Genomic DNA, 24,348 nt, shown 5'->3' with positions numbered 1-24,348 from the left:
TCATCCTTCTATGCAAAAATCTTTTACTGGAGGCTCACACTTTTATTTAAGGTAGTCATTAGCTCCTGCCCTTCATGATTCTTAAAGGTCTATGTCCTATTGTGGGAATATGAAAAAAAAAAAACCAACCACACCGTCCACATAAGCATCATACAGTTCTGATTAGACACAAACATGGGCTAAGGATGATCATTTCTTTGATTTCAGCTTCTCATTTAATGCTGCCTGAGAAGCTGTTCTGAGGTCATCATGACTCAGTAAAAGAAAGGCTTCCAGGAACAATCCTTTATAATGTTTTTGTAGCAGCCATGGTACAAGAGTGGAAGATGTGACATTGAGAAAGCCTGAGTTTGAATCCTGTGTTCTGCACACTAGTTATGGGGCCCCCATCCATGTCATTTAGACCTTTTCATCTGTGAAATGGCAATGACAATCCTTCTTTCAGAAAGCTGTTATATATAGATATATACAAATATATGTATACATACATGTGGGCACGCATATATGCACACACATATACATATATGCACACACATATACATATATGCACACACAAAAATATGTGCATATTTATACGCATGTACATATGTGTATGTGTATATATTATATGTATATATTTGGTGTGCATATACCAAAGTACACACATACACACACACAGTGTTCCAAAAGTCTTAGTGCAGCTTCAAGCTTTAATCATTTCAAATTGCAATAAGACTTTTGGGATACTTTGTATATCACTCTTTATATGACAACTTCTATTGTACTTACTTTATGATTGCAAATCCCCATTGTTTTTTCTCCCAAAAGAGTCATGTGCCACAGATTTTTCCTTATTACAGTAACAATTACTCATACCTATATTTCCACTTTAAGGTTTATAAAATACTTCCCATCCCCAGTAGCTTTTTGAAATAAGCTATAAAATATTATCATTCCCATTTTAAGTATGGGAAACTGAGTCCAAGAGAGTCTCGTGATTTGCACAAATTCCATAGCTATCGGGGGGTAGGGGGCAGATGGAAGAATGGTAGCTTTCAAACACTTGCAATTTTGTCTTGTGGAAGTAGGATTATAATTATTCCATCTGTCCCAAGAAGGCAAGGGCTAATAACTGGATGTTACAGAGAGAGGCAAACTGCAGCTCAACAGAAGGAAAAATTTCCTAACAATTAGGACTATGAAGTGGGATGTGATGCCCTGTGACAGGAGTGGAGGGAGATGAGGAGTTAATAAAGAAAGTTTGTTCTTTATCATTGGAGGTTTCTAACTAGAGGCTTGACAATTGTGTAGACTGAATTAATGATCTGTATAAGGGTTTGCTTAGGGGATTCCTTGGATCCCCTCCACCTCTTTGATTCTAAGTGTTAGAACCTATTTGTTCCCTCTGGGTTCTTGTATACTTCCCACAGACACCTTCCGAAATTGCCTTTTGCTTCATTTTCCCCTTGGCTAAACCTTGATGCCAATTACTCCATCCTCTCTTTCTCCCCCATGTTTATCACAGAAAAAAATATCCCATTTCAGTCTGCATTATCCAAAATGTGTCTAGAGTATTGTGTTCAATCTGGGACACATTTTCAGAAGAATATTGATTAAACTGAACCGTGTCCAGGGGAATGTGCTCAAAATGGGGATTTATCTGGAAACTATGTTAAATAAGGAATCAATTGGGCACAGTGGAGAGAGTACTAGGCCTGGAGTCATGAAGACTCATCTTCCTGAGTTCAAATCCCACCTCCAACCCTTACTAGCTGTGTGACCCTGGGCAAGTCACTTAATCCCGCTTGCCTCAGTTTCCTCATCTGTAAAATGTGCTGGCGAAGGAAATGAAAAACCCCTCTAGTATCAAAGCTCAAAGACTCCCAAATGCGGTCACAAAGAGTCAGACATGACTGAACAATGTATAGACATTGTTGTTGCTCAGACAGTACTACCATACTCTGGTTAGATCACATGGAAATTATTGTGTTTAGTTAGGAAGGACACTGATAAATTGAAGAGCATCCAGAGGAAGGTAACTAGGATGGTATCAGGATCTCAAGTTCATGGTGAATCAGGCCCTGCTATAGAAACTGGGATGTTTAGTCTGGAAAAAAAGAAGCATTAGTGGCTCTGTGAGAGCCATCTTCAAGCATTCAGAGAACTGCCACCTGAAGGGGCGACCGTCCTTGTCCTGCTGGGCCCTGGAGGATGGAATGTGGGGCAATGGGTGGAATTTACAAAATGAGAATTTCAGTTCCATTTAAGGAATCTCTCCCTCACAGAGTTAGCCAAGCATGGAAGGGGAGGCCTGCGGATGTAGCAAGTACCTTTTTGGAGGTCTTTGGGCAAAGACGGGAGGACCCCTCTTCAAGCATCTTGTAGAAGGACTTATTTTTCAGGTTTGGTTCAGCCTCAACAGACCCTTCCTGTCCCTTCAAACTCTGGAAATCTGCAATTTTGTGATTCTATAATCCTGGTAGAACTGGGAACAGACTCAGGGCGTTTGCTCATTGTTGAGCTACTCTTCTTTCATCCCCGGGTCTGTGCTTTGCCTGTGGTCTTGAGGCAAAATTATTAAAGTCGTGATGGATTCTGTAGCCAGCATCAGAAAACTTCCAACAAGCGGGCTGGCAAATCCTCCCGTTGCCAGGGTTACGAAGGAAAGCATCTCAGCCTGCTCCCTCCCCTCCCGGGGGGGGGGAAACAATGGGAATAATAGCTCATGTTTATATAGCACTTTAAGGTTTACAAAACCCTTTCCTCACAACAACCCTGTGAAGTAGATAGTAGAGGGATTATCCCCATCTTACATATTAAGAAACCGAGTCTCCAAGAGGTTAAGTGTCTAGCTCAGTGTCACCCGGCAATAAGTGGCAAAGGTGGGATTTGAACCTCGCTCTCTCATGACCCCCAAGTCCACTGCTCTGTCTTCTGCACTGTTCTCTATGTCTCTCCAACAGCTCCAGGATGATGGTCTTTTCCAAAGAGGCAGCATGTTGTGTGACATTATTTGAAGTAGCTCGGATCTAGGAAACCTGGATTCGAATCATGCTTCAGGCAATTACCACAGGCCATGTGATCCTGGTCAAGTGACAAATTAACCTCTTTGAGCTTCAGTTTCCCCATCTGTAAAGTGGGCACAATACCCGCGCTGCCTGTCCCGGAGGGTAACCGAGAACAGACTTTTTGTAAACCTGATAGCGCTTAGTGTGTCCTTGTTATCAAGTGCTCCCCTCTCCCTTTTCTGAGTACTCATAAACCATCTTGTTAAGAACAAAGTCTGGGGGCAGGTAGGTGGTGCAGTGGATAAAGCACCGGCCCTGGATTCAGGAGGACCTGAGTTCAAATCCAGCCTCAGACACTGGACACTTACTAGCTGTGTAACCCTAGGCAAGTCACTTAACCCTCATTGCCCATTTTACTAGAAATCCATCTTCAGCTCAGAAGCCTAGGGTCTGACCTTCTTTTTGGAACCTTCTTCCACGATACAGCAAACCAAATCCTGTCCCCTAACATCCTCCACAGAGCCAGCTGTTCACTTTTCCTCCACTTCTAATTTAGAGCTAATGGACTAGTCAGAACAACAGGGCAACTTCACCTGCAGCCCAGTGCTGTTTCTATTTCTGAAACATCTCTCCTGTACCTCCCCTTCTCTTTCCTGACACAGCTGTCACCACCCAGGTGCAGGCCAAGTCTCTCTCTCCTCTCTAGTCCATTCTTTGTTGTTGTTCAGTCTTGTTTTTTAACTCATGTTCAACTCTCCTTAACCCCATTTGGGGTTTTCTTGACAGAGGTACTGGAGTGGGTTGCTATTTCCTGCTCCAACTCATTTTACAGATGAGGAAACTGAGGCCAACAGGGCTAAGTGACTTGCCCAATGCCACATAGCTAGTAAGTGTCCGAGGCGGGATTTGAACTCAATTAGAAGTGTCTTCCTGACTCCAGACCCAGCACTCTATGCACTACGGTGCCACCTGGCTGCCCCAGTCCGTCCTCTATATAGTAGCCAAGGTGATCTTTCTAAAGGGAAGGTCTGATCATGTCACCACCCCATCTCAATATATTTAAGTGACTCCTTATTACTTCCCAGATCAAATATAAAAACCTATTTGCCTTCTAAAACCTTCACAACCCATCCCCTTCCTAGCTTTCCTATGTTTTTTAGACTTTCCTTTCCTTTATTACTCTATAACCTAGCAATGTGGACTTTCTTCCTGTTACTCAAACATGACACTCCATTTCCCAACTATGCCTTTTTGCTGGTTGTTCTCCATTCCTGGAGTACTCTTCTCCTTCCTTTGCCTGCCCCCACAGAAATGTCTGTGTCTCCTGGCTTTCCTGGCTTCTTCATGAATCAGCTCAAAACCTACATTCACCAAGAGGCATTTCCTGGTCCCTTTCAGCTCTAGTTCCTTCCCTCTAAAATTACCTCCAATTCACCCTGGAATTATCTGGCCAACACTTAGTAATTTGTATGTTGTTTCTTCCATTGGAATATGACCTTCTTGAGGGCAGGGACTGTCTTCCTTCCTTCCTCTACTTATTTATTTATAAACCTATCCATTTATTTATTTGTTCTATCTATCTATCTCCCTACCTACCTGTTCATTCATTCATTTATCCATCATTTATTTATTGATTGATTTACTTAGTCATTCATTCATTCATTTATATATTTTATTCATTCATCCATTTATTTTTTATGCGTGTATCTAACATCTATCCACCCACCTATCTATCTATCTATCTATCTATCTATCTATCTATCTATCTATCTATCTATCTATCTATCTATCATCGATATCCTCAGTGCCTGACACATAAGTAACAAATAAATGATTGTTTATTTGACTTGACTTGATACCCTTCCAATGGAAGAAGAAATTAAAATGTCACCTGTTCAGTCTTCATTCAGGACTTCAAAACGACTAGAGTTCTTTCCCATCTTTCTTCTAGTTGTAGCCTTCATCCAGATTTACATCAGGAAAAGGAAGTCAGGGGTCACTGGCTTCAATGACTCATCCGAGCTTCTCTAGGGTTCATGCTTTAGGAAGAGAGCACACTTTCTGACTAAGCTGTCAGGTCTATACATGGCTACTTTCTTATCTCTCACTCAAATGCCATCCAACATTTCTTTTCTCCAATGTCTGTAGTAAGGTAATTCATACCTTTCAGTGGGAGTCCTCTTTGATATTAGATAGAACACAGGCTGCCACCAGTATCTCACATAATTTCTATTTTCATTATATGGGAAAAACCTCTTATTCAATGGTACGAGTTCTGTCCTTTTCTATTCACTAACCCAAATTTTGACACTGATTTTCTGATTTCCCACCATTCCCTGGTCACCATAACCAATGAAAACCATTTGCTATGAAGTGGAGGATTGGTGACCTATCTAAGTGGAGGCATATTCCATCTTGATGAAATTAAGATCTGAAAAATTAAAGAAGGATTTGCTGAGCACCAGTTATAGTTTTCTAGGTAGTGCAGTGGATAGGATTGTGGACCTAGAACCAGGAAGAAATGAGTGCAAATTCTGCCTCAGACTTTTATTAGCTATGTGACCCTAGGCAAATTACTTAACCTCTATTTTTCTCTGTTTTCTCTTCTGTAAAATGGAGATAATAATAGCACCTACTTCTCAGTGTTACCATGAAGACAAAATGAGCTATTTGTAAATCATTTTGCAAAGCTTAAAGCACTTTATAACTGCTAGTTATTCTTCTTATTATGTGTCCAGAATTGTGCTAAGTATTTTGTTGATAAGGAAAGAAATAGAAGACAGGGCCATTCCCTAGAGGATTAATTCTAGCAGCTTCTTGGATTCATAATCTATCTTGATCACAGGCATATCCATATCAGATAAGTATAACATCAGGGGAGCATTCTTCTCAAAAAAGATTTCTAGCTTTGACTATGAAAGCTTGTTGAAGAAGACAGGTGCCTTCCACACTTGTGCATTGAAGGAATGGATCGATTTCCAAATATCTACCTAGCTGAAACTTGCAGGTTTATGTTATGATTCGTTCACTGGGCTTTTCTGGTCACACCTAGCTCATCATTCTGGAGTCACTAAGAAGTAGGTAGAGAGCAGGTATAATGTCATCAGCATTTGTGGTTTCTTAAATAATCATAGATTCTCCTTCTTGATAGATAGCCCCAAAATTTTGAATTCAGCCACTGTTCCTAGCATTTCTTTATTTGTTCTAGACTCCTTTGTATTCTTTCCAGAACTGCACCAGGAAGTCAAAAGATGAAATAAAATACAATCTCCATCCTTAGTGGCTATTGTGAACATTATCCTGTCCTAAGCACCAGGAGAGATAGAAAGTCTAGAGAGATTAGATTTCTGCATTTAAGGAGATGATAGTCTAGTTAAGGAGTGGCACCAAAGGCAGCAATAATATATAATCTTATATGATAATTACATTAGAGAATCAAAATGAAATGCTATGAGAGGTCTTTAGGCAAAAGTTGTCACCAACTCTGGAGAACTTATTTATAGTTTGGTCTCTTTTTTTTTTCAATTCCCATAACAGACTCCATTACTCTTCCATGAGTATACAGAAAAATGATCATTCCTTTGATCTTGCCTTCATCCACAGGCATTCCCTTTCCATGTTCAAAAATTCTGAAATTGCTTTAGTTGATAATATTTTTATCATTCTATCTTTTCCTTTGCCTTACAACCTCTAACCCTGCTCTTTGCCCACACCATTATCCTCCTCATTTCACATCACTCGGATATCTTTCCTCTCCAGCTATCTCCCCCTTCACTACATTTTCACATGAGGTCACCCTTCTCTTTTTCAAGGTCAAAACTTGATCCATTCCCCTCTCGTATTCTCCACCATATTAACCCCACAATCATCTCCTATTCTCCATCTTATATTCAGTCTCTCCATATCTGCCGGTTATTTCCTTGCTGCCTACAAATAAGATCATGCGTCTCTTATCCTCAAAAAAACCCCACCCTCAATGAATCCCATACTCTCTGCCACCTATCATCCCATAGGTCTCATTGCCTTCTTAGCCAAACTTCTTGGAAAAGTCATTGACACTACACATCACCCTTTTCCACTCTTCTCAGCCTCTTCTAAACCCTCTTGAGTTTTGGGTTTAGTCTCATTGTTCAACTAAAACTGCTCTCTTCAAAGTTGCCAATGACTTCTTCATTGCTAGATCTAATGGCCTATTCTCAGTTCTCATTCTTCTTGACCTTTCTGTGGCCTTTGAAATTATTGATGACTTCTCTTCCTGTATATTCTTTCATGACACAGCTCTCATCTGGTTCTGTTCCTATTTGTCCAACCACTCCTTTTCAGTCTTCTTTGCTTGATTTGCATCCATGCCATGCCCGTTAACAGTGAGTGAATCCCCAAGCTATGTTCTGGGCCCTTTTTTTCTCACTTGTTAATCTCATCAGCTACCATAGATTCAATTATTTCTAGCCAGATAATTCCCAGATCTATAGAAACAACCATAACCTTGCTCCTGAGTCCAACCACCCATAGGACATTTTGAAATGGATGACTCACAGACGTGTCAAACTCGACATATTAAAAGAATCCTCATTAACATTTCCCATTTCCCCATTTCCAACTTACCTATTACTATTTTTTGTGGGGGGGGGCAATGAGGGTTAAGTGACTTGCCCAAGGTTATACAGCTAGTAAGTGTCAAATGTTTGAAGCTGGATTTGAACTCAATTACTCCTGAATCCAGGGTAAGTGCTTTATCCACTGAGCCACCTAGCTGCCCCCTTGCCTATTACTATTGAGGCTTACTATCATTCTCAAATTCATCAAAGACCACAAACTTTGGTACATCATCAATATCTCATTTTCAAGCTTCTCCCCACTCCAATCCATTTGCTACTTGAATGCCAAAGTGATTTTCCTAAAGTGTGATTCTGACCATGTCATCTCCTCCCTCTTCAGTGAACTCTAGTACCTCCCTATTATCTCCAGGATTCAACAGAAACTCCCCAGTTTGATATTTAAATATCTTCATGATCTAGACCCTTCCTTTCTTTTTAGTCCTGTACTTCACTCTTCTCCATGAACTCTGTGACCCAGCTATACTGGACTACTTTGTACATACACTCATACACTGTACCCATCTCCTGATTCCATGTATTGTGGTGGCTGTTCTCCATGCCAGGAATGACCTGACCCCTCACCTCTGCCTCTGATTTGCCCTAGCTTCCTTCAGGATTTAACTTAAATCCCACCTTCTGAAGGCCTTTCCTTATCTCTCCAGCTGCTAGAGTAGGAATACTTACCCTCTTCCCTTTTCTTTTGGTCATAGAACTGGTTAAAGCCTTCTTAGAATAACACATTTAAATCCATAAATAAAATATGTAGGTTTACAGAGGAAAACAATTCTAATGAAATAATATTTTTAAAAAATAAGTTCACGGGGCAGCTAGGTGGTATAGTGGATAGAGCACTGGCCCTGGAGTCAGGAGGACCTGAGTTAAATCTGGCCTCAGTCACTTGACACTTGATTTTTACTAGCTGTGTGACCCTGGGCAAGTCACTTAACCCCAATTGCCCCCCCACACACAAAAGTTAACTATTAGTCCCCAGATTTAGAACCCAACATAGGTCCTTTCCCTTTAATGTTGCCTTCCATTCATTCTCTCTCTATATCCTTTATGTACCTAGTTATTTAAATGTTGTCTCCTCCCATTGAAATTTAAGCTCCTAGAGTGTAGGGACTATTTTTTTTTTGTTTTCGTCTTTTTTTTTCCAGGGCAATGGGGGTTAAGTGACTTGCCCAAGGTCACACAACTAGTAAGTGTCAAGTGTCTAAGGCTGGATTTGAACTCAGGTACTCCTGAATCCAGGGCCGGTGTTTTATCCACTGTACCACCTAGCTGCCCCTGAGTGTAGGGACTATTTTTGCCTTTCTTTATATCCCTGCTGCTTAGCTCAGTGCATCCATATAGTAAACAAAATAAATGCTTGATGACTGACTAGTAGCAAAATCAGACATCTACACAAATAACTGCAATATAGGAATATGATATATACAAAGCAGATGCTGAAATTTACAAATGAGAGATTCAAGGAAGGAGTTATTGTTTGCTATGTGGGTAGTGGAGGGACTAGATCTCATGGATAGCCTTAAGTGTCTTGAAGGAAGAGAAATATTTCAATAGCAAGATAGTTGTGGGGTTGCCTTTTAGAAGCTCTGGGGAAAATGGGAGCAAAAGCATGGAGATAAGAGATAGTAAGGTTAGGAGGGAGAAGTACATTTTGGCTGAAAGGTAGAGATTGAGAAAGGTAGTAATTTAAGCTCACTCAAAATGACTTCTTGATATTATTGCCATATAGAACAGAAAAAAATCTAACTTGACTTTTTGAGAGAACTAATTCATGACTTTGTCCTCAGTAGCTCCATCCTCCAATCAAATATGCTAACTAGGAAGAAATGATGAATGCCTTGATATCAAAAAGCATGGGAGAATTTTATTGCATATATTGCCTTAGTATTCCAAGTTGGACCTCATAAATCAGGTTCCATAAAGCCAACTAACTCATTATCCAAAAGATTTGAATGCCGGTCTTGATTTGCTAGGATGGCTATTTTGAACAAGCAATCTCAGCACAGAGGAAAAAAATCATCTCCAAATGCCCTAAGTCCTGAAGTCAATGGGAAAAGAAAACTGCTAAAGGCTTCTGAATACAATTTGTAGGTTTGGAAAATGTGTGTTTGAAGAAGGTTCAAATGATGGTGGACTGTATGTTTATATGTCTTATTAAGGATTGGGGTGAACCAGGTTATTGCTTTCTCTGACTACTTCAGTGATGGATGTCATAAAAGTACATAGATGCCAGAAAAAGTCAGAGCTAATCCAACCCTTTACCCTCTGTAGACCTCCCTGTAATAACCAAGAAATAAAAAGCTGAGGGGATGAAAAGCCGGGTTTACATCTCAAGGACAAGATGCATATCTTTATTTGCCTTGGAACACTGGCATATGAAACCATGATTGTAGCATGTACTTGGCATGCTACCATGGTAATAGGAGACTATGACTACTGTTGTGTATGCATATACATATAAATATACACATACATATATACATATACATACATATAGACCCTTTAGGAGGTGAGATGAGAAATAATTTCTACTTGATAGATCTAAGGAAGGCTTCATGGAGGAGATGGTGGTTAACTAGGGTATTAAAGATGGCTATGGGTAGAATAATTGCAGAATAACATAAGGAAATTAAAGGTATGGAAAATAATATGAGCAGAGGCACAAGAGTTAGTGAAGCTCAAGGTATTATTTGGGTGACATTGGAACATTTGTCTATACAAAGAAAGGACCAGTTATCCTGACCTGTACCTTCACCCATACACTAACAGTCTGATTGGAAGAATCCTATTTTTCTTTCTCATACAGGAAAAGGAGGTGACAGAGTTTGTCTTGAACACTAATTGTATAATAATAGTTTTTATAATATACTGACTTCACATATGAAGATAATGTGATTGATTCACTACATGCTATAAATTGTTTTCCTGGTGGTGGATTTCTACTGATTGATTGCAACACTCTAGTTTTCATGATGACTATCTGGGAAAGAGAAAGATGCGTTGAAAGGAAGAATGCGTGGTTCCAGATTGGAACAAAACTAGATGGACCAGCAGCAACAGAATCTGAACTGACCTCAACTAATACATTATTTGCAATTGCTTTAATTAGCCATGCATCAGGATGCTATAATCAGAACTAAGGTAAATCCACTCTGATACCTGAAAATTCTTCCAAGACAATGTCAGCTCAAGTCTTGGTTACTAACTAACCTGACTCCTAGGAGAATCTGGGATATTGTTATCTGAAACACAAGAGACAATACCTTACTATCAATAGACCATACTTTGCTCTCTTATAAAACAGTAGTATCCAGCACAATGGAAAGGTTGAGAGCCCTGGGGGTCTGGTTATTGGGAGGTGAATTGAGCGAGAGTGACCTCTTTCGATTGACTTGACACTGAGCTGACTATATCTATTTCAGTGAGTTGTCAGTGCCATGATCATCATAACACAGTTTTGCCAGAAGCCTCAAACTGAATAAACACTCACTAGGAGGAAAATGACCTGTTGCTGTAAACCATAACGATTTAAAAAAGGAGTTAGATATGATTACTACCTTCAGGTTTTTCCATATACATTTTTTAACAGTGGCAGTTACATCTACTAAGATATTAATGGGATCCTATTCTGTATTAATGAAAAAAGAGACAATATCAGGGGGAAAATGGGTACCTGGAATATTGAATTGTTTACACTAGTGTAATTTTGACAATCTTAGTGAATCAGGACATCATGATTTTTAACATGATTTAGTAATGTACCGTGACTTTTCTCCTAAGGTAAGAAGACATCAATATAACATATGGACATTACTTTGAAATCTTTCATAGGTCTTGTCCTCATACTTCTCCCGAAAACATTAGGTAAGAAATGCAATCTTCATTTGTTTTAGAATCATGGCCCATCCATGCTTACCAGTGATCTTAAGGGATGCTTATTGGGAGAACACGGTAGTTGTCCCAGGTAATTTCATCTTCAAAGGTTAGAAATGAATCCTGGAATTTCCTTTTTAAAATCACCATTTTGTAAAAAATTCTATTTCAATCTATTGAAACTGTCAGTGCGAAGAACACTAAGAGTGTATTGAGTGAGTGTGTGTACTTTAAAGGTTAAGCTTTAAAATATATGGTAGGATATTCAGGAAAGGCTATTTTATACAAAATAACATAAGCTTCTAAAGTATCTTTCTTTAGATAATATAGACAATATCACAGCACTTAGTAGGTTTGTCCTTTGGGAGATATGGGAGTATTTATCTTCAGAGAGATACAAGACTAACAGAGTTCAAAGAACTTTTTTTCAAATCAATCAACCAATGAATGGGTAGTAACAAAATAACCAAAATTCCTCCTTTATTGTCTTATCTTATCTGCAACATTGGCTCCCAGGTAAGTGGGAGGGCTAAAGGAGGAACATCAAGGCTATGGTGAATTCCATCTTGCTCAGACTCTATCCCCTGCCAAATAAGCCTCCTTCAATGCTGAGGGTGTGGGAGGCTAGACACTAATCACAGGAGACTCTTCAAGGCTATCACTATTGCCTTTCCTCCTGTCTTAGCCTCCCTCCACTGTTCAATTCATCAAGTACTTCCTGAGAATTTATAGTTCATGTTGTTTCCATGTTACTATTATTCCTGTTCCTGCCTCTTACCCCTACTTCCTCCCGCCTCTTCTACCCCTAGCTGTGTAACTTCAATGTTTCTTCTTCTCAAGAAGATGGAGACAAATATGTGGGTCAGGCTAAGAAGCTCATTTTCTTTTCAGATGGATGGAGAGTGGAAAGACAAGGTGTTCTAGCCAAGCTGGGATATGGAAATATGGGAATGCCTCAAGCAGGGAATGGAAACATAGTACAGTGGATTTAGAGTTTGAGGACCTACGTTTGATTCCTTCCTCTGCCATTTCATTATCACCTATGTCACTTTAGGCAAGTCAGTTAATCTCTCTGGTCCTCAGTTTCCTTATCTGTAAAATGAGGACGTTGGATTGGACCAATGGTGTCAAGGTCACATAGAAACAAAGGTTATTAATCTGAACATGCGTCCCTGTTGGATGCATATTGACTTAGTTTTAAACTGTCTTGCATACATACATACATGTGTATCTGTATATACACACACATATATTTATGTCCCAAGTGACTAGAGCAGTGCCTGACACACAGTAGGCACTTAAAAAATTGCCAGTTGGTTGACTATCTAGATGACCTCGAAGGTCCCTTTTAGCTCTCAATCTATGATCTTCACTGCAACAACTTCCTATATCCAGGCCTTGAATTAAAAGCAGATGATGAAGAACTCCACCACCCGGAAACATCTTGAAACCTTACTTTTACCTCCTTCCTCTCCTCTCCCTTCTGCTGGGTGCAGGTAATGATGGTGCTCAGAAGAGACGTGATGCCGGCAAGAGGCCAGATGTGTGTGTGTGGAGTGGGGTGGGGTGGGGTCAGTCATGCTTTCCCAATTCATCCTGGTTTCCATTTCTCTCCCACTTAAGGTTCCACGTATGCAGGCAGGCCTAAAGCATGAGGTTCCCCTCTCCTAGGGCTTGGGATGGGGGGCGGGGGTATGTACGGGGGAGATCTCCCGTTTCCTTGGCAACTCCCTCTCAGCCTTGAGCTAACTCAACGCATTTTGAATTTCCTGCCAGCTCCGTGGGGCTCGCTAGTCATTTTTCCTTTCTTTCCCATCTCATCCCTGACGGAAGCCAATATTGGGTGACTCTGGCAGGAGGCCCCGGCCACCCCGGTGCTGCTACTCAGCCTCTGGCCAGACGTGCATGGAGGTGATGGGTGATAGGAAGAGAGTGGAGAGAGGCGCGGGGTGGGGGTGGGGAACGCGGAGGCGCGGGATGTAAATTTCGCCCATGGGAGGAGGCCGGGAGCAAGGTGCTCCCCACTCCAGGGTCTGAGCCCCCCGCATTAAGTAAACCCCGCGCATTCTGCCTGCCTTTTCAAAGACGCCTTTAGAAATGTAAGAGGGTGAGAAGAGGAACTCAAACGAAAGGCAGTTTTATGAGAAAATGCAGATAAAGAGCCAGGCGGCAGAGCCATATGTTCCCCGTAATCTCCAAAGCCCTCACTTCAATTAGAGCCTCCCCTGAGTTCTAATGCCCAATCCTAAGTAAACACGCTGCTCTCAAAGAGGAACTCGGTTTCCAATTAAAAGTGTACTAACATTTCTCCTTTCCTTAATTCCCCCCCGAACCAAAGAATTTCTTCATCTCCAGCCCGGGGAGAATGGAGTCCTCGGGTTTGTTTTTTCTCTCCCTCCCTCTCTCCCTCTGTCTGTGTCCCTGGCTCTCGGTCCCCTCTGGAGCCCCGCGGGTCGCCCAGAGGTCACAGCCACAGCCGGCAATCCGAAGCCTGGCCCGCCCGCCAGCTCCCCCCTTCCTTCCCTGGGCCGCCGCTTTCCCATGTTACGTCAGGCGGGGCCTGCCAGATTAATTCCTACCTTGTTCGTGGAGGACTGGCGAGGCAGAGTTAATTAAAAGTAATACCACGTTAAATCCACCCCGGCTTTTTTAACTGGAGAGGAGATGGGCCTTAGTGGGAAGGAGGGGGAGAGAGAGAGAAAGCCAGAGAAAGCTTTCCTGGAGCAGGTGTTTGGGCTTGGGGGTGGGGTGGGGTGGGGTGGGGTGGAGAGGAGCAGGGGCTTGGTTGGCGGTTTGGGGAGAGCTACTTTTCCTTGCCACGCTTTTGTGTCTACCTGCAGCCCCCCTTCCTTCCACCTGCCATTATGCACTCCGTCCACCAAGGTGGTAGATGGTGGCGGTGGATTTTTGTAGTTCTGTTTTAGTTCCTGCATATCTAGTGCCTGCTGGCCTCAGAGTTGGGATCTGCAGGAGTTTCTGAGGTTCTTCAGGGAAATTTGCAGGGGCTTTTGACCATTGGAAAGATTTCCTCCCTCTGACATATTTCCTCCACGATCCCATCCCCTGCTTCCCAGCTCCAAGCAGAATTCAGAATTGGAAGGGGAGCTGGTGATAAGGTGAATAACAGGAGGATCACAATATACAGCCTCATTCTTTTTTTTTTAATAGTCTTTACAAAAGATACACATTTATTGAATCGACACCCTCATTCTTTTTTTTTAGTGGGGCAATTGGGGTTAAGTGACTTGCCCAGGGTCACACAGCTAGTAAGTGTTAAGTGTCTGAGGCCGGATTTGAACTCAGGTACTCCTGAATCCAGGGCCGGTGCTCTATCCATTGTGCCAGCTAGCTGCCCCCAACGGCCTCATTCTTGATGATACAATTTCTATGAGCTGAACCTGAATCTTACTGATGTTCAATTTCTCCAAGATGGTATTGACAGAGTGCTTCTTTGGGGTCTGTTCCTTTGCCAAAAAAAAAAAAAAGTAGTTGAAAGGAGTAGCTTTGATATCATATGAAATGAGATAAATATATGTAAAGCACTCAGCAGACTGTAAATTGCTACAAATGTCAATTGGTATTTAGCCAGGTTTCAGATGAAGGGGAAAGGTTGACAAATTCCCTCCTTTTCCAAAACCAAAAGGAAATATAGAATTGGGCAGTTATCAAAGGTTGGAGGACAGGACCCCACAGGATAATTCAAGCGAAGGATGTTTTCCCTTTTCCTGTCTAAATGATTGAGTCTTTGCATAAGCAGCCGAAGACCTGTCTTCTCACTGTATTCTCACTGAATTTTTTTTCCTGCTCGGTTAATTTCAACCAGGTGGTGAGGAGGGCTCAAATTAAGGGAGGGACCTGCCATTTCATGTCCTTTCTGCATGATGACAGTAGAAACAAGTCAGCAGGATTCAGAGGATGCAGTTAGACACAATCACATTTCTGAAGCTTGTTTGACTTTGTAGATTGAATGGTGTTCAATCAAATCAATGGAATCTTTCAGCTGTTCAGATGTTATCCTGGTGTGGGGAGACCCAGCTAGTCTTAGGCACCAAACTGTTAACTCCTTGATCTTCCACCTTTTTCAGACTATTAAGTTCCCTTCCTAACAACTGAACCCATACTTACCTCATTTTAGTCATCTGTCCATCTGTCTCACACCACCACTGAATTATGTAAATAGATAAAAAATACACACACATCTACCATCCCCACCAAGTAACCATCATGGGGACTACTACTTTCCTCTTGAATCCACCCACCAACTTATATATGTCTGGTCCTAGCATAAGTACTGTGGGGGCTATATAAAAATATAGAACTGAATATATAAACTCAAGCAGATATCTAGTTGGAAAACCAATAGTATATTCTATGAAAGATCAACAAACATAAAATACTAAATATAAATATAGATAAAATAGAAATTCTTGTCTTTGGATTTAAAGCCCTTCCAAACTAGTCCTTGTTATTTCTTAGCATTCTTATACATTATTCCCTTCCATGCACTCAGTGGTCCAGAAATATTGGTCTTTCCTGTTCCTCACATACCACTTTCTCTCCCATTTCTATGTCTTTGTTTTTACCTTTCCTTCTACCTGGAATGCTCTCCCTCCTTACCTCTACCTCTTCTAGTTCCTGGTTTCCTTTAAAAGTTAGCTCAGGTGGGCAGCTAGGTGGCACAGTGGATAAAGCACCAGCCCTAGATGCAGGAGGACCTTCAAATCCACCCTCAGACACTTGACACTTACTAGCTGTATGACCTTGAGCAAGTCACTTAACCCTCATTGCCCCGCCAAAAAAAAAGTTAGCTCAGGCCTTTCCTGTTTTCTCTGGCTGATAATGCCATTTTTGCATGATGCTGCTTTGTATTTACTTAGCATGAATATTTTACATATGCCTATATTTATGTTATAAGTATGTTGTTGGGACAGTTAGGTGGTGCAGTGGATAAAGCACTGGCCCCGAATTCAGGAGGACCTGAGTTCAAATCTGGCCTCAGACACTTGACACTTACTAGCTGTGTAACCCTGGGCAAGTCACTTAACCCTCATTGCCCTGCAAAAAATGCAACAAAACAAAACAAAAAAAATAAGTATGCTGCCTATAGATATTTATGCACATACTACCTCTTTCCATTGAAATGTAAGTCCCTTCACAGCAGGAACAGCGTCACTTGTAATGCTTTTTGATGGGTTGTTTTCTACATTGCATGTTGTATAATATATGGCTAGTATTCTGAGTGATATAGAGGTTAGACACTGGAAAAAGTCAATGAAGGCTAAAATGGTTAGGAAATGCTTCATGAAACGGGCATGCGCTAAGCTGGGAACTTCCAATCTCCTGGTCACAAACTGGCAAAGTCCCTGGGTAAGAGATGGGCATGAGGAGCTTTAGGTTAGACATTGTGACCTAATGGGGGAAAAGGGTATTGATTGATGCCTGAAGTCTGGCTTCTAATTCTGCTTCTGCCACAAATTCTCTCTCTGACCTTAGGTAAGTCCTCAGTTTCTTTATTTGCCAAATGAGGGCACTGGAATATGTGGGTCTAAGGTTTTGTTCAACTTCATGTCCTCTGGTAAGTCATACTACACCAAGGACACCTTCAAAATATAGCTAAGTGTCCCCACACTCTGGTTGGCAAGTAGTGTGTTAGGTTATTTGACAAAGATGCAGGGATGCCACAGCTGGCATCATCTGGTATAACAGCTGTGGTGTGATGAGAGGGAATTACCATTCCAGAAGAGGAGCAAATGAGGTCACCAAACATGATTTCTGCAAAAGGTTAGAAACAAAAGGGAAGGAGACATTCCTGGTATTTGCCCTAGGAAAGGACTTAGGTTTTGTTTGTATCTCTCTGTAGTTTTCATTTGTGTCTTCCTTCATACTCTTTTCAAACAAAGTTCTCATACTTTGAAAAGCTCTACCTCCTGTCAAGATAGATCAGTTCTCTCAAAACAGGTTGGGATGTGTTGGGGTGGGTGGGAGGGGGATCTGGGATTTCAGCCTATCAAGCCAAATGTACCCAGACATAACAAGTACTCTTGCAAATTCCATTATGCCCCCTCTACTTAATAAGGCAGGAAATCAAAGCAGTGCATTTTATAAAGATATTCATGAATAAGTGATAATACAGGAGGTCTCTTCTTCAAATCGATGCCCTACAAAGTAGGGCTGGTGTCATGTGTAATACTATTACAAACAGGGGCAGCTAGGTGGTGCATTGGATAGAGCACTGGCCCTGGATTCAGGAGGACCTGAGTTCAAATCCGACCTCAGACACTTGACATTTACTAGCTGTGTGACCCTGGGCAAGTCACTTAACCCCCATTGCCTCACACACACAAAAAATACTATTAAAGACAGGTGAAAAAAAAAAAGACAGGTGAGACAGTACCTTTGAGAAGGGTGCTCCCCCCTCAAATCATATAGGGAAAACCATTTATAGGGAATTGAGACCATCTAGTGAAAAAGAGAGTGAAAAGGGACCCAAAGAGCTGAGGTGCCTTGCCCAAAGTTACATAGCCATCAGTGGCAGAGTCAGGACTAAACCCATATTGCAGGATTCATAGATCAGCTCTCTTCCTGCTTTTTTTAGTGTCTTATTATTAGTACAAATAATTCTACCTTTCTAGAGGCTTATTTTTAGTACAAGTAACATGTATGTATGTACCATGGTCCAATGGATAGAGAGCTGAATTTAAGAGTCAGGAAGACCTGACTCTGAAGCCTGCTTCTGACATTTATCATACACATCAGGCTGAACCAGGGAAAATGAAGCCTGGGTAACAAGAGTGACATCTGGTAACCCTGCAGAGTTTAGCCTATCAGGGAAGGCTTGCTATTTTAATTCTGAAGTAAAGCAAATGAAATCAATGCTTCTTTTCTCCATCCTATTTCTGCTGCTTCGAGGCCAAATTTGAATATTACTTTACCCCAGAAGGCTTTCTTGGTGAACCTCCCCCCTATATATTTGTGAATATAGCCATCTTCTTTTTCTGAATTCATATGTCACTATTCTTTGTGGGGTTCTTTGTGTGTTTTGTTGTTGTTGTTGTTGGGTTTTGTGGGACAATGAGGGTTAAGTGACTTGCCCAGGATCACACGGCTAGTACGTGTCAAGTGTCTGAGGTCGGGTTTGAACTCAGGTCCTTCTGAATCCAGGACTTGTGCTTTATCCTCTACAGTGCCACATAGCAGCCTCTGTTATGTCACTATTCTTGAATCCATGTATTTTTGGCTACTTGTTTATGCCTTAATTCCTTAATTACATTATCGGCTCTCTGAGTTTATAAATAAGAGCATGTTTTACTTATCTTTGTACTTCCCCCAGGGCCTAAACATAGTAAATACTTGAGAAATCTTTATTGAATTAAAAGACCTATTAATCTGATCCCACCAGGACTCCAATGGAACAGCAGCTTTTCAGTTAAGTCCATATAATACCACAATACCCTTTAATTGATTTAATGAAAAGAATCAAACTTCTAGAAACTGTAGTCCCAAGACAATTGTTTGGATTGTTTATCACCCATCTTATTGGTGTATCATATAGGTACAATAAGAGGGAGGTTTTTGGATATACATGAACAAATTTTGACATTCTGAAAGTAGAAATTGTTTGTGGGCTGGAGAAGAGGAAGATGAATGAATGTATGGATTAAAAGTGGTTAAAAAAAACGTGGTTGAGGTGGGGCAGCTAGGTGGCACAGCAGATAAAGCACCAGCCCTGGATTCAGTAGGACTTGAATTCAAATCTGGCTTCAGACACTTGACATTTACTAGCTGTATGACCCTGGTCAAGTCACTTTACCCTCATTGACCTGCAAAAAAGTGGTTGAGATTATAGCACTATCTATCCCATGAGATGCCTGTAATTTCAAATATTTCAAAACTTTTAGCAGTTTGTTTAAGATGAATCAGGTCTCTAAAGGAGACTTTCATTTATCTGGTCATTAGACATGAGTCAAATCCAAGCCAAGCCAATTGAAAGAAGGACATTCCATAGTTTTCCCTGGCCTATATGGGACACAGTTACCTAGTTATTACCAAAATTATCTTCTACTTGAAAGAAAATTTGGAAATAATTTAGGGAAAAGCCTCATTTTACAGATAATGAAAAAGGTCCCAGAGATTTGAGGTAATTTGTCCACAGTCATGTAGCAATCAGTGGTGGAGAATGGACTAGAACCTATATCCCAGGACAAGTTCAGCCATCATGCTACCTTTCCTGTGTCTAGTTATTAGTACAAATAATAGCTATGTAAGTAACATGGCCCGGTGGATAGAATTCTGGACTTAAGAGTCAGAAAGGCCTGACTTTGAAGCTTACTTTTGATGCTTACTAGCTACATGACCATGGTAAAGTCACATAACTTCTCCAAATACTGGTTTCTTTATGTATAAAACTTAAATAATATTCTGTCATACTTAACTAACAGGTTTATACAAAGTTTAAATAATAAATGTATAGGCATGCTCCCTATATAAAGTGTTTTCAAAACCCTAAGTATCGGCTATCCTTATTGTTACATACTGAGATTGGAAGCAAATTGAAATAATGAGAAATCATTTATTAAATACTTATGTGCAAAGCACTGTGTACAATACTGGGACATGAATAGAAATGCATGGTAGTCCTTGTTCTCATGGACCTCACATTCTAACAGGGTAGATGAAACTTCTAGGAGGTTTCAGCTGAAGAGCAGATGGAAAGATCCTGTGGTCCTTAGAGTAAATCAGCAAAGCAGATGGTGTAAGAATTGGGCCTAATGCCAGTCTTCAATTCAGGTTCATTGTTGGGATAGAATGAGACACTCATGAGTCACTGAACAGTTAACAAAAGGAAGTTTACTTAGCTCTAACACAGCAAGGATATACAATAAGGATACAGTGACACTTAGCTTCTTTTGATGTGGCCTGCTCGATGGAAATGTGTCTGGTCATCAGGCTGGAGATGGTGAAGGCCCTGGTGACTTGCATGATCTTTGGAAATCCACTAAGTCAGAGGGATCCAGCTTCTATGTGAATGGAACTTTTTATCCCCTATGGTGAACAGAAAGCTGCAGCGGAGGTCTTAGGGTAGTTTTATCTCCTTTTAGGGAAAGCTAATCTCTTTTGTAGGAGAGGAGGAGAGATATGGGCCTGTCCCACTTTGGGAGAAAGGGGGAAGAATCTAGCAGGGAAATCAGCTCCTGGGTACAAATTTGCCTCCCTTTAGGGAAGACTTATCCATGTAGCTGGAGGGAAGGAAGAAGTGTAGGCAAAACACGTGTGAGGAAATGCTGGTAGATGTTAGTCCTACCACATGTGGTTACACATTTTCCTTAATGTCGTTTTCATTGTTAAAACCATGTCAGTTTCTGATTGTGAATCATTTGACAATATTAAGGACTATGGAATTGGTGTTTTTTCCCTCTGTTTCTTCAATAGCCAACCACCAAGGAGGCAAGGGATGTGGAGACAGTTGCCAGTGCATATCTTCCAAAGAGTTACTACCATTTCATTTGGGTAATGACTATGGGGAATGAGAGAAAGCTGGGTGAATGAGAGAAAGCTGGGGGAATAGTCTGTGGGAGGTTTTTAGCTGGTGTTTTAGTTTTAACTTCCCAAACCCTACATGTATAGGTCTGAGGTAGTTTTCATCATTGAATTAAATCATGAGATCTCTTGCCTTCTTTACTCTATTTAGTCTTGAGTTCTGAAATGTTCTTCCCAGTCCACCAGGCTCTAGCCATGGTGCTGAAGACACACCCATTATTAAGATTACCCCTTCAAGCCTTCCTCACACCTCTGGGTTACCATTTCTTCAATTATTTAAAGTCTAATTTTTGAGGATGGAGTGGGAGGGAAAGAGACAAATTTGTTAATTTTTACTATTTTTGGTTGTCTAATTTCTACTCTTATGTGAACTTTATACAGCTTGAATATGTACCAATCTGTAACATTTAGGAGACACAAATGTATCTAAAAATTCAATTAGTTGCATCTAAGTAAACCGCCATAAAATCTACTAAAATTTAATCCAGTTTTTAAAACTAAGTTGCTAGAGATAGACTGACATGTCTGAAATGCCAATTTTTTCAAAGGTGTCTTTCATCTGTACCATCAACAATGACAATAAAGACCATGTAAAAGGACTATAAAGGGGGTGGTGATGATATCATAGATAACTATCATGGAATATCAGAGCTGAAAGGGACTTGGGAAATCACTAACCACTTCCCTAATTTTACACGAGGAAAATGAAACCTAAAGAAGTTGCAAGTGGAATATGTTGGATTAGAACCTAGGTTTTATGGCTACAAGAACATTGTCCTTTTGTCTGTGCCATGTGTCATGAAAGGGAAAGTAAATCATCCTGAGATTGATTTTGTTCTAGGAGCTGAGCAGTTTAGAGTACATTTATCATGTTACTCTTCCTCTAGAATATATGGCAATTACTTTGAAAATGAGAGGAGGAATATGGTACCTATGTTGTCCTTGTACTGGTGGTGTCCACTACTGCCCCCATACTAATATTACAGAACCACCTGCCCATGGAATTTTTCTGGGATTTGAATTATTTTAATAGGATCTATCATTTCACTGATAGGGGTAGTCCCTCTGCTGGTTCAGATACCAAGCCAGTCACATATTTTTATCTTTTGTCATTTTTGTTCATGTCTTCCCATAACTCTATATAATGTCTCCAGTCAATTAATTTCATATCTTCTTCTGATTCATAGTATAATGAGTTTTCAGCTGTAAGGAACCTCAGGGACCATTTAATCCATCCCTCCCCTCACCCAGTTTTACACAAAAGGTTACTGAAGCCTCCCAAGATTAGGTGATTTGACCAAGGTTGTAAGTAAGCATCACAAGTGGGATTTGAGGCCAGGCTCTCTGACTCCAGAATCATGACTCTCTTGACTGGATTATATATTCTCCTCTTTTATTAATTTTACATATGAGGAAACTGATACTCAGAAAAGTAATACAATTTGAGAGAGGGTGGGGAGAGATGGAGAAGAGGAGAGAGCCCTTCTATCAAGGAGCTCACCTCCTAAATCTCCTAAATAGTGGAAATGATATAGATAAAACAGTTGTACTCCAGGGCCTATGGAAGGGCCTAGAAATCCTAAGGTGGCAAGACCAAGAGTCCCTGGGTGGGATCATCAGGTCAAATGACAGGGCCCAGATGTCTGAAGGCCATTGGCAGAACAAATGGTAAGACCTGGTGGTCATCTATTTTACTGGAAGTCTTATAATGTGTAGGCAATTTCCAGATCATCCAAGTAGTATTAACAGTTGTGCCATTCTTTATGCCTAGACTTTTGTGGAGTTTTGGCATCCCAGGTTGGGGAAAACACAATGGGAAGGCAGGGTGGAAGAGTGCACCTGCCCTCAAGGCTAGAGTGCCTTGCTATTGTTCACACCTCTGCAGCTCCAGTTATTTAACAACTCAAGCTCCATCTTCTTTTTTTGAGTATTGCAGGCATTTCCTGATCCCCTTTCTCCACTCTCTGAGTTACTAGTGCCTTACCTTCCAAGTTTACCAAGGGTCTGCTTTTTATACGTCCCAGATAAAACTACATGTTTTATATATGTTGGCTCTCTCATCAGAACATAAAGTCCTTACAGTAGCTGTCTCCTCTTTCACTTTATATCCTTACCACTGATCACAGTGACTCCCCCCCATTTCAGCAGTCCAACATCTCCTTTCAAAATGGAGCTGGCAAAGAATATTGCATGAGTAAATGCTATATTGAAGGTCATAGATTCAAGGCTAATTCATTTCCTAAAGTGATCATGATAGCGCCAACAGCTACTTTTGATACTGCTCCTGGTCCCCACAGCAAAATGAGATTCAATCCTCATTTACAAAAGCCACATTACAGCCTTCAGCCCCTCCCCCCCCAGGGGTAATTAACGTGAAAACTTCCCAAATGGATCCTTATGATGGATTTATGACTAATTAAAGGGAGGTTCATCCTCCGTAAAATATTCATGCCCTCTTTGACTCACCAGGTGTCAGGAGATATTAAGAACTGTGGCTATCTGGGATTGTGTTTATGTCATAAACAAGGCCTCTTAATTATGAAGCCCAATGGAAACTGATCAGGATTAGGGATTCCCAGCCAAATGCTCTTCTCCTGCAATTGTGCTGTACAGCATTAAATAGCCTAGATTGTGGACTGCTGCAAGGATGAAGGCAGGGTGGGGCTTGGTTGGAGGAGAAATTGATTCATTCTACATCTTCAGGTCAGTACCAAAGAGGCAGAGTTGTTAGAAGATATAGGCATCATACTTAATATTTCAGTCTGAAAGAAGAGAGGCAGATATCTCATCCTTTCATCCTTCCATTGACTGCTATAACATGCTTGGGTTTGTAAAATGAGTAATTAAAATCGGAAAGGTCAAACTCTATCATGTTCCTTTCTCTGGGGGTGTGATTAGATGGTACATGTGATTTCAAGCCTCAGCTCAATTGAATTCAACATGCGTTGCATCTACTATATGCCATACACTGTGCTAGATTATAGGGATAAAAACAAAAAAGAAAAACAAATCAGTACCTGCCCTCAAGAAGCTTACTTTTTGCCACTGAAGAAAATATATGTACATAATTCAGTAAATAAATATTTATCAAGTACCTGCCATCTGCTAGGAACTATGTTAAGGGCATAAATAAGTAAATACTAAGTATGGAGAAAGAAATACATACATGGGGAATGAGAGAGAAAAAGACAGAGACAGAGAGAGGCATAGACAGACAGAGACAGAGACAGAAAGAGAGATACAGACAGAGACAGAGATAGAGACAGACAGGGGGAGAGAGAGAAAGAGAAAGAGACAGAGACAGAGAGACAGAGACAGAGAAACAGAGAGAGATGGATACA

The 24,348-nt window shown here is 40.9% G+C and overlaps 1 protein-coding gene across 2 annotated transcripts in view; it reads left to right on the top strand.

Annotated features, from left to right (window-relative positions):
- LMX1A (LIM homeobox transcription factor 1 alpha) overlaps positions 1–24,348 on the top strand; it is a 189,911-nt gene that overhangs the window by 141,630 nt on the left and 23,933 nt on the right. The gene's annotated exons all lie outside the window — the stretch shown is intronic.

Source organism: Dromiciops gliroides, chromosome 4 (genome assembly GCF_019393635.1).
Source record: "Dromiciops gliroides isolate mDroGli1 chromosome 4, mDroGli1.pri, whole genome shotgun sequence".
NCBI classification, from domain to species: Eukaryota; Metazoa; Chordata; class Mammalia; order Microbiotheria; family Microbiotheriidae; genus Dromiciops; species Dromiciops gliroides.
This window is presented reverse-complemented; position numbering and strand designations above follow the sequence as displayed.